This window comes from Pleurodeles waltl, chromosome 1_2 (genome assembly GCF_031143425.1).
Source record: "Pleurodeles waltl isolate 20211129_DDA chromosome 1_2, aPleWal1.hap1.20221129, whole genome shotgun sequence".
In the NCBI taxonomy this organism is placed as follows: domain Eukaryota; kingdom Metazoa; phylum Chordata; class Amphibia; order Caudata; family Salamandridae; genus Pleurodeles; species Pleurodeles waltl.
The window spans coordinates 384,476,662-384,491,112 of record NC_090437.1 but is presented as its reverse complement, the minus strand read 5'-3'; positions in this window follow the sequence as shown (position 1 = coordinate 384,491,112).

Below are 14,451 nucleotides of genomic sequence, written 5' to 3'. Positions count from 1 at the left end.
ATATTTGGGTCGAGCTTGCCAGTGCATGCACTAGCGCATGTGTCTTTCTTGCAAGACTGTGCTGTGTTCAGTACAGGACTTGGAGCCCCCCTGTCGCTCACCATTTGTTGGTTTGCGTGGCACTTTTCTTTACAACCTTGTAATTCATCAAGGCGCGTCTGGCATCATTTCCGTTCCTCAGTGTGGAGCAGGGTTCAAGCACTAATTGATTCAACTTAACTAGTGCCCATACACTGTTCCTGCGGTGAAAGAGGTACTATTTTGTTCTAACTTTCAGTGCCTTGTGATTGGCAAAAACGTACCCAGAAGAACAAAAAAAATTGCAAAGGTTTTTTTAAAAGCTGACTTTATTTTATTTTGTTAAGTCGCCTTTTCTCAGTTACTATTAGGTTTTTTTTCTTACTCGTGGGCGCTGCTGTCAACAGATGACAATTATCTTATTCGACACATGCAAGCCCTATTGTATTGCAGATGCTTGTTTTATTATGGCTCCAGAAAGAACATGAAAGTAGTAAGTGAAAAGGCATTCTTACCTTGTAAATTAACCTTCTCCGTCCTTCTCAAAATAGTATGGCACAGTGAGGGCCTGTTACACAATTATGTATTTTAATTCAATTTACGAAGTTTCATTGCCACCTGGTGTATGGCTCGTAGGTCGCGTGGAAGTGCCAATTAACAGTTAGTAATGGCAGACTGGCTGCCTGTCAGAAGCCTGAAATATGTCACAGAGGGAGCGTGCATCTCAGTGTGCCAAATGGTGCCCTACAATGTTCCAACTACTGCAGAACGAGATTGTAAACATTTGTCAGTATGGTGGATAAATAGAAACAATCAACCCCACACTGCTAACGTAACTTTATTCCCTAAATGACTAAAAGCAGGCGCTTTGTTAACTGACTCTTTTTGGATTTGTTATTGAAGACCGGGTTAGTTTTTTTAATCTAAGGGGCATATTTACACATTTTCGGAGCAGGGCAGCCCTGCGTCTAAGGGATAGAGCAGGAATGCGCCTTGTTTATCCAATACAGCGCATTTCTGTACTTTCCTCCTGCACTGGCACCCTTTTGGCTGCCTAGTGCCAACACAGGCACCCTTTCACCATAGTGCAAGGGGGGCTGCATCGCATGCAGGATTGTGCAATCCTGGGATGCTTTTTCCTCTTTCTATGTGTGCTGCTGAATGCAGCACATATTAAAAGAGGAAATAACAATGAGAAACAGTGCTATTGCTCCTCATTGCACCTCCCCTGGGGAGGCCCAAGGTTTTGGCGCATCCCCAGGGTCACACAATCTTGTAAATATGGAGCAGCATCAAAATCTACACCCACCGCAGCGCCCAGGGAACGACTCCCTAGTGCAGAGTAAGGCAATGCAGCGACTTGCTCTGCCTTGCCTTACTCCATATTTACGAGGCCTTTTAAAGTCATGCAAAGTGGCTTTGTGTGGCTTCATGAACTTGCTTCACCTTTGCACCACAAAAAGTGACACAACAGCAGTGCTAGGGCCTCATCAATATGGCCCTAAATGTGACATTAGCCCTTGCGCCATTATTGACAAAAGGACAGGGAAGAAATGCACTGACTGTTAGCAACTTTGCAAATATAAACAGTTGTGTTACAGGAGAAAAGTACAGTTTCTTTATACGATACCCTCACCACTAAAGTGCATGTCTTGTTTACACACCCACTATGTATTAAGAGCAGAATAATGGTGCTTCAGCTGCACGTACAGAAAGACAATACTCTCACAGTCCAGTGTCCATTCAAACAACATTTTAAACCAGTGGGTGTGTAAGTGGACTCAATAGTCAATTGTATGACATTATGTGGGGATTGCTAATTTCTTCCTACAAAACTATTACAGCAACCATATCGTTCATTACTACATAGTCAAGGTTAGTATACGATAACTATTCATAACTCCACATCTACTAAAAAAGACTTTCCTTTCAATTGGGTATAATATTTGTGGCATGTGATATAAAGCTTGTAATACACTGGTGGTATTTATAACATAGGACCAATCAGCAGGAGTACATATCTGAGCAAAACAGTGAGATGCTCATGGCATAAATGAGGAGTGAATGACTGTCTCACATCACCAGTATAATCATGGAGACAGTCTTTGAATAGCCTAAATTGAGTTAAATGTTGGTGTCATTGGCGTACTGAGGACAGGGTATTCCCAAATATTTTAAAAGGCCCCCAAGTGGTTCACCTTAAAAAAATGAAGGGAATTGGTGGTGCACTGCAAGCCTTAGATGAAATAAGAGCGAGAGGAGAGAAGGCATTACCTCTTCTTATTTATTGAGTATCGTCCATATAATATGATTCAAATCATTGTGGTACCAATGTCCACTTCACTTTCGAAAGTGTCTAAGAAAGTTTGATAGTGATAGAGCGAACCGTAGTAACAATTTACCTGTGTTCGGACGCTCTTTAGGCCGATGAATCTTTTGACTAAGTGGGAACTCTCTGTACTCTTAATCGATCAGTCGCATCAGATCAATAATCAATAACGTACATAAGCAATACCTTGATCAACATAACACTTAATGATCAATCCAGAATACATTTCGGCGAACCCTGACCTTTCAGTCAGGAATAACCACACCAGTTTATTGCAAAGTTAGTGAATTTATTTCCCTATATTAACAAAGCTAGCACAATATATATGTGTCTCAACACCAAATGATAAACATAAATGAACATTAATAGCTGTCCATAACGGCGAAACAAGTGTAATCTATGTAGCATTTGAATCACAAGGCATTCGATAATAGCAATGCAAAGCACTAATACGATAATCTGTAATGGGCTAATTGCGTACATTTAGTCAGCATAACAAGATCTCAAATTGCATCGTGCAACATGTGGAATCCTCATCTAACCTCAAATTAGAATCGGCATGTGGGACTTCATGCAAAAACAATTTAGCAACATTAATTTAGAAAAACTCCTAGCTAGGGATCTTATCAAAATCAGCAGTTGGTTACCTAAAAGGAACACAATACAATTTTACAATTTCCTTTCATATTTACCAATTACGATCAGCATACAAGGAAGTCTTCGTCTCACAGGTACCGTTTCTCGATCAGCATGGGTACCGTTTCGATCAGCATAGGACGGGGCAAAGGGGCAGGGGTGGACGGGGCAACTGCCTCACGGCGGCAAGTTAAGACTACTACTTCATGCAAAGGGACAAATCAAAGTTAAAGTCTCTAGGGCAAGAATCATTAAAGTCTCTTTCTCTCGACTAGAGAAAGCATCAAAGTCTCTCAAAATGGCGTCGCAGCAAAGTGGGCCATAATAACTACGAAGTCTGCAAAATGGCGGGTATCGAGCTGGTAATGGCTGATAATAGCTCCCTTCTCCTCGTGCACCTGGGTTTTATAGACAACAGTTCGAATCCAGTAGGGTCTCCATTGGAGGGTTCATAGGTTAGCTTCAAATTGTCCAATCAAAAACGACAGTTCTCAAGCTTTTACTTAAGCATACATTATCCTTGGAGATGGGTACGCAAATCGCAACATTGTCTCCCAATTAGCTCACTTTCAGAGCCTCCATTGTCCGCACCTGCAAGTCGACCTTGAATTAAAGAGAAAATATGCCAGGCTGGCACGAAACTTTAAGATAAGCATGTGAACAGTTTCTGTGGAAAAGTACAGCTTCAAGCAGAAATACACGTTTAATAGCACATTGGAAAAATACGAACATCTAAACCGTGAGACCAGGCCACTAGGCCAAAGCCTCCTCTAAAGTAATGCTAAGCTAACGTAGTTCAAACAAGCAAATCGAAGCACACGTTTATGATTATGTCAGATTAGTGCAATTCTAATACACCACGTTATATAAAGCACGCTTATAAATGTTGGCAAACTACTCTAAGGGCACATTTTGTCCCCGTACAATCTTTATTAGTTCGGTTAATGTCACACATGATTATTTCACACTACGTTTATGCGTTAATAAATCAAAACCTTCATTTTCTGCTTCATCAATCCCTCCTCTGATGACTACTTGTCATCACACAAATTTAGCCCACAAATATTATTCCATTAAAATTCTGTCAGTTCCCTTTTCCTTTTAGTTCCCCTAGTTTGTCCTTTGTATTCTTCTGCCATTCTTTTCATAATTTTCTCCTCCTTTCTTCTTTTTATTCTTTCCATAATCATTATTATTCCCCTTTTTATTCCCCAAATTCCAAATACACAAATTATCACTATTAAAATTCCCTCTATTATTTTTAACAATATTCCATTCCAAATTCCCCCAATCCAATCTCCCACTTAAGCAAATCCTTTTCCAACCTTCTCCCACACTCCTGGTTCTTTCAGTTCCTTCAAATCTGCACTTTCTTTTGTTAGATTAGCAAGCATAGTTTTAATTTTCACACTATTGTCAGGTATATAGGTACAACAGTGTCTTGCACCAAGCATTTTGCAAACACCTCCATCCTTTGCTAAAAGAATGTCTAAAGCAAGCCTATTTTGAAGAGTCATAGCTCTTTCCGCTGCAAGTTCAGCATCTATCAGGATTATAGCACCTGAAAACTTTGTCAACATGTTATCCACTATAGTAGACAACTTTCTTATTTTGATGGAATTCAGCACAACTCCCAATGAAGGAATCATGGCTCCAAATATATCACCTACCACAGCAGCTGCGGTCTCTCTTTTCTGGATACGATGGGATCCAGATGTCTTTTGAATCATCGATAGGTCATCCAGTTGATAAACCTTTGGGAACACTATACCCAAATAACATCTTCCCCACCATCCCTTTGGAAGACGATAATAGGCATTATACCCACAAATGTAATATACCCCTGGAATGACAGGGTCAAGTCCGTCCATCATGAATGTCCATTTGGCCTTAAAGATAAACGTATGTTTACACTCACTCGCTCCTACAAAAATGTTGTCATAATAAGATTCACCTCGATATATACAAAACTTCCCTACATGCCAAGCATCTAAAGCAATTTTCCCTTGTGTTTTTATTGCAGCAAAATCATAATTATCTACTGAAGTCCTCTTATGTAACTCCTTTTCTAATTTCGCCTTCATTTGAGCCCTTCTATCATCTGTGCGATCTAAAAAGCTTATTTCTACTGCAGAGAGTGAGCAGGTAAGGTTTTCCCTATGAGCGTGAGCCGTTTCAAAAGGTTGCATTGGCTCGAAAAATTCCCTCATAATTTTTGCATCCCAATCTTTTGCAGTCTGGCTAAGCTGTGCTATTATAGGAACATAAGCAAAGGTAACATCATAATTTGAGTAAAAATACTGTATGTTAGTTTGACCATAAAACCTAGACATTACTATACTACATGTAATCCCGTATGTAAGAGGCATGTGGTGATATGTCACCCCTTCCTTCACTGATGTCGGTATCTGGGTACATACATAACAATCTTTCGCATCCATTGTCTCAACATATCCTGTTAGTAAGCGATAGAAAACATTATACGAAAGCTCTTTCCTTTCATGCAAGAGTCTCTCATCCAGTGCTAGCCTTTTCAATGCGTTTAGTTCAGTGACAGTAACAGGAACAAAAGTAGAAGCCTCAATATTCTCATTCTCACCCTTTCCATGCATTCCAAGCACAATTGCCATTATTATTAGTACACATGTAACTACCAAGCCTATACACACATATTTACAATATTTCTTTCTATTGTTTTGCGTCATGATCTGTATAGAATCAGAGAGTTAGAAGCACCTATAAATGAAACTATTAAGCAATTCAGTTACAAAGCTGAACGAGCGCAATGTTCACACCGTCTTCTTCAGGAGGCCAGTCACTTATCGGTTAGCAGCATTTGTCTCAATTCGGCGATAACTCAGTCTTTATCGGTTTAGCAAATGTCTCATCGGGTTTAGCAATGTCTCAGCTGGTTTTAGCACTTTAGATTGTAGCAGGTAATGTCATTTATCACCCTTTCAATCAACACTGTCCATAAAACTTTTCTTTTCTATTGGTATCTCTTCCTCTTCTTCGTTTTCGATGCTTAGAGATACAAACTCGTCAGTCCAATCGTCATTGACTGCATATGCCCATTCAGGACCGGAATACCTTCTGTTCGGTATCCTTTTCCTTTTCAATTTTGCTTCTCTTTTCGATTCTGCCTCGCTGTTACTTTCCTCTTTTGTCAAGCCTTTTTCTTCACTCGAGGTTGGTACCACGACAGACACTTCCTTTCTTTTCTCTTTTACTTTTGGCCTTTCTCCGTCGTTCAAACCTTCTCCGGACCTTTGTTTTACTGGTGATATACTTAGTCTCCTCTTTGCACCATGTCCATTTGATGGACCTGCGACCTTTTCTGTAGAGGTTTGAACTTTTTCGTTCTGCTCTGCCTTGTCCCCTCCTTCAGGGGAATCGATCACGTTCTCTTTTTCTTTTTCTGTATCGTCTGTTTCTGAGAAAGCCCTCCTCTGATCAGGCTCTCCTGCTTTTCCACCTTTTTCGAGCCCTTCGTCACCGTTACTTTCGTCAGGCTCTGTATCACTTTCAGCTGCTTCAGGTTCTTTGTCACCTTCAGCTGCTTCAGGCTTTTTGCTACCCTCAGCTGCTTCAGGCTCTTTGTCACCTGCAGCTTCTTCGTCGCTGTCTGAACTTTCTCCTTGGTCTTCCCCAAGTGAGTCGGACTCTTCGTTCTCCAATAATATCTCTTTTTCTCCTGCTTCTGCTTGTTCGCTTTCAGTTCGCTTTTGTCCTGTCTCAGCACTCGGCACTGTTTTATCAGGCACTGGCAATTTCAGCGCTTCAACTTCCTCATCTGTGGGACACAGCACCTTCTTTGTGTGACTGGCGTGAATCCAGTTGGGAACCCCCGCACACTTCACAGCGGTAGTTGTCGTCAGGATCACTTGGAAAGGGCCTTTCCAACGGGGTTCCAGGCACGACTTCCTCACGTGCTTCTTCACCACGACCCAGTCACCTGCTTTCAGTGCGTGTCCTGGACCTTGGATCGGTGGCAAGGTGGTTGCTTCCACCTGGTGAGAGAAAGAGCGAACCACGTCAGCCAGACCTTTGCAGTAGTCTAACACCATATCATCTGTAATATTCAAAAGCGCATTTGCGGGAACTGCAGGAAGTCTCATAGCCCTGCCCATGAGAATTTCGTGCGGAGACAATCCAGTTTTTCTATCAGGAGTGTTTCTCATTGACATTAGCACTAAGGGTAATGCGTCAGGCCATTTCAAATTTGTCGATGCACATATTTTCGCCATTCTTGATTTCAGTGTACCGTTCATCTGCTCCACCAGTCCTGATGCTTCAGGGCGATAGCTACAATGCAGTTTCTGCTCAATGTTCAGTGCTTCGCAAAGTAACTTTATCACCTCGTTGTTGAAGTGACTTCCCCTATCTGATTCTAAAGAGATCGGGAATCCGAAACGTGGTATCAACTCTCTCAATAATAGCTTGGCAACTGTAAGGCTGTCATTTCTACGTGTGGGGTATGCCTCAATCCAGTGACTAAAAATGCACACAATCACCAACACATATTTCAGACCTCCATGCACAGGCATCTCAATGAAGTCCATCTGCATACGACTAAAAGGACCGCTTGTCCTACCAATGTGGCTCGCGTTCACAACTGTTCCCTTTCCTGGGTTCATCTGCTGGCAAGTGACACATCGATGGCAAACTGCTTCTGCAGCTTGACGAAATCTGGGGTTAAACCAATCAGTTTTGAACAATCTTATCATGGCATCTCTCCCTAGGTGAGCTTGCCCATGATAGAACCGCGCAAGCTGTGATAAGAGACTATTTGGCAAAACAAATTTTCCCTCATGTGAAACCCATAACTCGTCTTGTCTCTTTATACATTGTGATTTAATCCAGGAATCTCTTTCATCCTCCCTGACATTATTCTGTAGTGCTTTTAGTTCCTCTATCGTATCTATGACCTTCAAGGCAAATGCTTCAGCTGGTTCGAGTTCTGGCTCACTTATTGAGTTCCATTCATCTCTCAGTAATATACAGTTCAAGGCACAAAATCTTGCGACTTGATCCGCATATGCATTTCCCAGAGAAACATAGTCCTGTCCTTTCGTGTGAGCACTGCACTTTACCACTGCAACTTCAGCTGGCACTTGAATGGCATGTAACAATTCTCTTATTCTTTCCCCGTTTTTCACTGGGGATCCTGAAGAAGTCAGGAAACCTCTCTGTGACCATAGTTGTCCAAAGTCATGCACAATCCCAAACCCGTATTGGCTATCAGTGTAAATGGTGACTTTCATCAATGCAGACAGTTGACATGCTCTGGTGAGGGCTACAAGTTCTGCTACTTGCGCAGAATAGACTCCTTGAAGCCATCCCGCTTCCAAGACCCCTGTTACAGTGCATACAGCGTACCCTGCTTTCAAAATCCCCATCCCGTCTCTTAGACATGAACCATCAACAAAAAGAATTTGGTCATTTTCATCAAGTTTAGTATCCCTAATGTCTGGTCGGGGTTTTGTGCAAAATTCAGTCACCTGAAGGCATTCATGCTCGACGTCTTCAGCATTCTCAATTTCGACATTTTCTCCAGGAAGCAAGGTTGCTGGATTCAACGTAGTGCACCTTTTCAGCTGCACATTCGGTGAGCCCAGAATAATCGTTTCATACCTTGTGAGTCTTGCTCCAGTCATGTGTTGCGTTCGGGAGCGGGTCAAAAGTATCTCAACTGAGTGAGGGACCATGACTGTTACTGGGTGTCCCATCACTATTCCTTCACTCTGAGTGAGGCTGATACCAACTGCTGCTACGGCGCGCAAACACCCTGGGAGTGCTGCTGCGACCGGATCCAAAGTAGCTGAAAAATACGCTACTGGTCTGTTTACGCCACCATGGGCTTGAGTCAAGACAGACAAAGAACATGCATCACGTTCATGGCAAAACAATGTGAAAGGCTTTGTGTAATCAGGCATACCTAAAGCTGGAGCCCTACACATGCATTCTTTCAATTCAACAAAGGCATCCATCTCATCTCCTTTCAGCTCAATTTGATCCAAAGCATCCTTCTGGGTCAGTTTCAGTAAAGGCTTCGCTAGAGTCGAGAAGTTGGGAATCCACTGGCGACAGTAGCCCACCATTCCCAAGAATTTCCTCACCTCCTTTCTCGTCTTGGGCGGACTCATCTGAAGTACACTTGTAATTCTTTCCTTCATTATCCTCCGTGACCCTTTCTCTATCTGGTGACCCAAGTATTTCACTTTCTTCTGACAGAACTGTAATTTGGAAGGAGACACCTTGTGTACATTCCCTCCCAAATGGTTCAACAGAGCAATGGTATCGGCTGTGCAGCCACTTTCTGTCTTTGATGCAACCAGTAAGTCGTCAATGTACTGTACTAGGGTTGACTCGAATGGCAACTCTACCTCTTCCAAGTCTTTCTTTAGAACCTGATTGAATATTGACGGTGACTCAGAAAACCCTTGAGGAATTCGACACCAACTGTACACTCTGTCTAGGAATTTGAAACAAAAGAGAAATTGGCTGTCCTCGTGAAGAGGCACAGAAAAGAATGCTTGTGACAAATCGATGACCGAGAACCATTCGGCATCGCAAGGAATTTGAAACATTATCACAGCTGGATTCGGTACTACTGGGCAGCATTTGACTATGATGTCATTTATTTTCCTCAAGTCTTGCACAAGTCGGACCTTTCCACTTGGCTTTATTAGTCCCATTATTGGTGAATTACATGGTCTGCTCAACACTTCTTTCAGTACCCCCTGTTTTACAAATTCGTCAATAAGTTGGGCAACTTTCATGAGGGTGTCTTGTGGCATGTGGTATTGTGGGGTCTGGGGAAAGATTGCATTGGGCTTTACAGTCACTTTCACTGGTTCCACTCCTTTCATCAATCCCACCTCTTTCCCTGTCATGTCCCACACTTCCTTTCCGACTGTTCCTCGTAATTCGGCTGGAATATCTTCTTCAGTTATCATCGGGAAAAGGCAAATCAGAGGATACTCTTCATCGACCGTTTCCATTTCATCCCCCTCTACACTATCCTCTTCTTCCCCATCACTGCTCGTCTGTATCGTTATTCCTTCGTTTGAACACATGATCGAACATCCCAATTTGCACAATAGGTCTCTCCCTAACAGTGCTATTGGGCTTGAGTCACATATCACAAACTGATGCACCCCTTGATAGTTACCAATGCTGACTGGTACCGGATCTGTAATTGGGTTCGTCAGGTGCCTGTTTGCTACTCCCACCACTTGAACTGTCCTCCCTGAGAGTGGCAAATTTGGTACTTCACTACTCTTAACAGTTGAACGTGTGGCTCCCGTGTCCACCAAGAATGAAACACGATGACCCATTACTCTTCCCTCTACGTACGGACCCTTTTGATCAACTTCTAAGGATGCTGCAAGCACACAATCTCCTTCCTCTTCTGAGCTTTCACTCTCCCATACATTGTTTATTCCACTCTCACTGTGTAATGGGAACTGTTGTACGGTGCCATTTGTACTCATTACCTGACCCGAGACCTGTGGAGGAACCATCACTTGCTGCTGACTCATTGGTGCCAAAGGTATTTGCATTTGCGTATTAGGTACCATGGGTAACTGCTGTTGCATCGGCTGCATTTGCGTCATCTGCATCCGAGGCATCTGCATCTGCTGCGGCTGCATAGGTTGTAATCCCTGCAATTGATTTATGGTCTGAAAATTTGGGTTTGGACCTCTCATTTTCGGTCCCCTCATTGTCTGAAATGCATTAACATCATTGTTTTGCTGACCAACACCTACACCTGCACCTGCACCTTCCTGCACCACCATCGGGCACTCGCGTTTCCAATGACCTACAATTCCGCACACGTGACACGGCATCACCTTCTTCATTGCCTGCACACCCGTCACAACAGTGTTTAAATCCGGACCATTATTCACAAAACCTCCTCTGCCTCTGCCTCTCGCCTGTGGCTGAAACGCCATGTTTCCCTGCAACTGCGGCTGCGGCTGCGGCTGCGGTACCTGCTGTTGGAACCCTTGCATCCCTTGCAAACCTTGCAGACCTGTCTGAGCTGCTTTAAGCTGCATCATCATCACCTTCTCTTTCAGCCTTTTCTGTTTTACCTCAATTTCGTCGCTACAATATTTCGCGTAAGTCAAGATCTCATCAATCGGTTTAGACTGCCAACAAATCAAATGCGACTTTATCATCTGACTTATTTCTGGTCTCAGCCCTTCCACAAATCTGAACACAAAATGAAGCATATCTTTTGCCTCGATTGTTTCCGTGCCACTGTAATTCTTGAACGCCTTCAACAACCTCTCGTAGTAACTATGAATCGATTCTTTTGTCTCTTGGGCAGTTCGATCAATCTTCTGCCAATCCACATTTTTCGCGGCAACCTTCGTCTTCAAATGCTCAATCACCTTATAGTACAAACTCATCACCATAGGTGATGGTGCACCCGTCTCCCTGTCCCTCTCTGGTTCACTTGTCGGCCAACCTACAGCTCTTTTGCAATCCTCCCACAAATCTGCCGGAACCACGATTTCAAAGAGAGTGTTCAGGTCTTCCCAGAGACACTTTGCAAGCTTCACAAACCTATCAGTCTGTTGATACCATTCAATTGGCTTCTCTCTCAGTTTGGGAAAATCATCCGTAAATGACTGAATGTCGCTTCTGTGCCATGGTACATGTATTAATTTTCCACCTGCTGTCTCCCTCATTGGTAACATGGTTACTGTCTCGCTGCTCTGCGGTCTTTTCTCGTTGTGCTCTGTAGCACTGTCCCTCCTCTTATCCTTCTTCTTTACCCATCTGCTTTCCCACTTGTCTAAGCACCTCCACACTTGGGCACTCTGCAACAATTCTCTAAGGTGTGCCTTCATACCTGCTGACCTCATGTGTTCAAAATCTGTGGTCCCAAAATCCAACCTATAGCTCCTGCTCAAGTGTTTCGTCTTGCCTATGTCAATCCCGTTTCTGTCCGCTACTTCCTGCAAACGTTTATGTACCTTGTTCACTTCTTTCGTGATCTTTGGACATAGATACCTCAGCTCCTCTTCCGTGTAGGACTCTAACCTATTCACACCCATATTCCCTTCCACCAATTCTTGTGCTTCCATGTTCAGCCTCATCCTATTCAGGTAATCTTCTCCTTTCCCACTGTCTGAACTTTGTGTGGAATTCAAGCTGTTAAACCACTGTGTCAGCTGTTGCGCATTTACCCCCATCAGTGTAGCATTCACATCGACTGCCATTGATGGTTGTGGCAACTTTTCAGTATTCGATGTTAAAGGTATTATCAGTGGGGGACTCGACCTCACCAGTGTAGACTGAGCACATATGGGACTAAACTCCATCAAGGACCCAGATCCATTTGGCTGAGCCGCTAGAGGAGTTATCCCAGGAGTGTTTTCTATGCACCTCCTCTCTGTCCCATTCTGCATCATTGATCCCTGACTGCTCATACCTAAGTTAGGCTGACTATACAAAGGTACCGGTGGACCTACAGTAATGGGTAGTGATATCGCGTCTGGGTTCTGTCCATTTCCCATGTTCTGAGGCATGTTCATTCCCATACTATGGGTCATCATTGCCGGCATGCCCATCTGACTCCCCGTCATCTGAGCATGAGCGTTTCCTCCCTGCATCTGCTTTTGAGGCATCATAAACTGAGTTGATCCAGCCTGTGTCATTATTGGATTGTGACCATTCTGTACTCCCCTTACTGTTTGTTCTAGAACCATTCCTCCACTATTGTCACTGCTGTAGTACCCTGGCATCTGCGGTTGATAATTTTCTGCTGGTTTCATTATGGGCACATCTGGATATATTCTCCTAACCTGCGTTATCTGCGGGGTGAACAGTAAACTCGGGTCCTTAGATCCCGATGGCGCTCCTGAACTCTGGGTTTCACTGTTCTGTACCGATGCCGGAGGGGCAGAACTGGTACTTGGACCTTGTCCATTCTCCGCATAAGGTGGTGGACGGTCGTTCAGCAATTGCATTATTAACTCCTCATCCTCTAACTCCTCTTCTCTTCTCAATTTTTCCTCGTCCTCTCTATCCTTGGAACACTTCCTGTCTGTCTTACAGGTAGCTTTCTTACCTGTCTCCTCTTCCTCCTTAGTAATTGCGGGAAACAATTTTATTCCCTGCAATACATCTGACCTCCACACCTTCTGCGCATTATCCCACCTAGCATCCGCTAGTGTCTTTTCTACCTTCCTCATCCTTGTTTCAAACTTATTCTTCTGTTGCTGTCTAGCCATTAATTCCCAGATTGCTAGAGCCTCAAACTGTGCCGGCCTTGGAGGCACCTTCATGTCGTACATCGTGAATCTCAAATTCTCTAGGATCCTTATATTGAATGTCCCATGTATCGGGAACGCTACGCTCCCATGTTTCTCTGTCAGTTTGTGCCATTGCTTAAGCCAAAGACACGGAGCTACCCCTTTTTCCTCCATTACAATGTAAGCTGGTGTGCCCTCGGGCGGCGTCTCCTCTCCTACGCTCGCTTTAATATAAGACTCCCCCTTCATCGCGCTCCTAAATGCTTTAAGGAATTTCATTTTCTCGTCTTTTAATTCACAAAGTTTATAATCAATAGGTCACTTTTATTCCACAAAATTTGTAATCAATAGGTGACTTTAATTCCCGGAATACTCTTCGCTTGCCTTTCCCCTTCCAATCGAGTCCCACGGACTGCGTCCAATCCGTGCGCGACCCTTCTCTCCAACCAACCTATCCCAGCGCGGCTCCTAGTGACGTCACACTCACACACACTGCGGCTGACAAAGCCTCGCGGCTAGTCTTCCTTCACTCAGCTCCTCTCGTAACAACTTCTTGCATGTATCGCGAGCTACCAAAAACTAAAACAGATCTGTCGGTTTACTACAGGAAGGGTAACACAATCACTTCAGGACCTTAGGGACCTTTCACTAGCCTCGGCCGCTATTCCGTCTTTCTCAGTCCCCACGTTCGCAAGCAAATCTGACCTGCAGACCTACTCTCAACTTGACAATGATCTATTCTAGTGCACTTAGAATCTTGTCAGAGCCCGAAGTCGAAGTTTCTTTCACTCCCTAACACACGCACCGACTCGTTGACCACGCCCGATCAACCTACTAAACCGCCCAGACCACAACATGGATCAACATACTCCGGAGTCTCTTGACCTCGCAGGGCCCGTCTCAACAACAACAACCACGTGGACCTTTTTATGCACAAAGCGCCACACGCACATGAAGTTCGACGACTTCCCTACTCTCACACCCGGAGCCGCACCTCCGCTATCTCTATGAAGTTCGACGACTTCTCTACTTCTACACTCGAAGTCGCACCTCCGCTATCCTTTAAAAGAAAAAAATCCTCGCAACCTTTTCACACACCCTGCGGCAATAAGCTGTGCAAGCGCAAAACCCTAACTTCACTCATACCATCACTAGTACCGCCAACGCTGTTTCCACACCTCCGTTCTCTCCATTCGC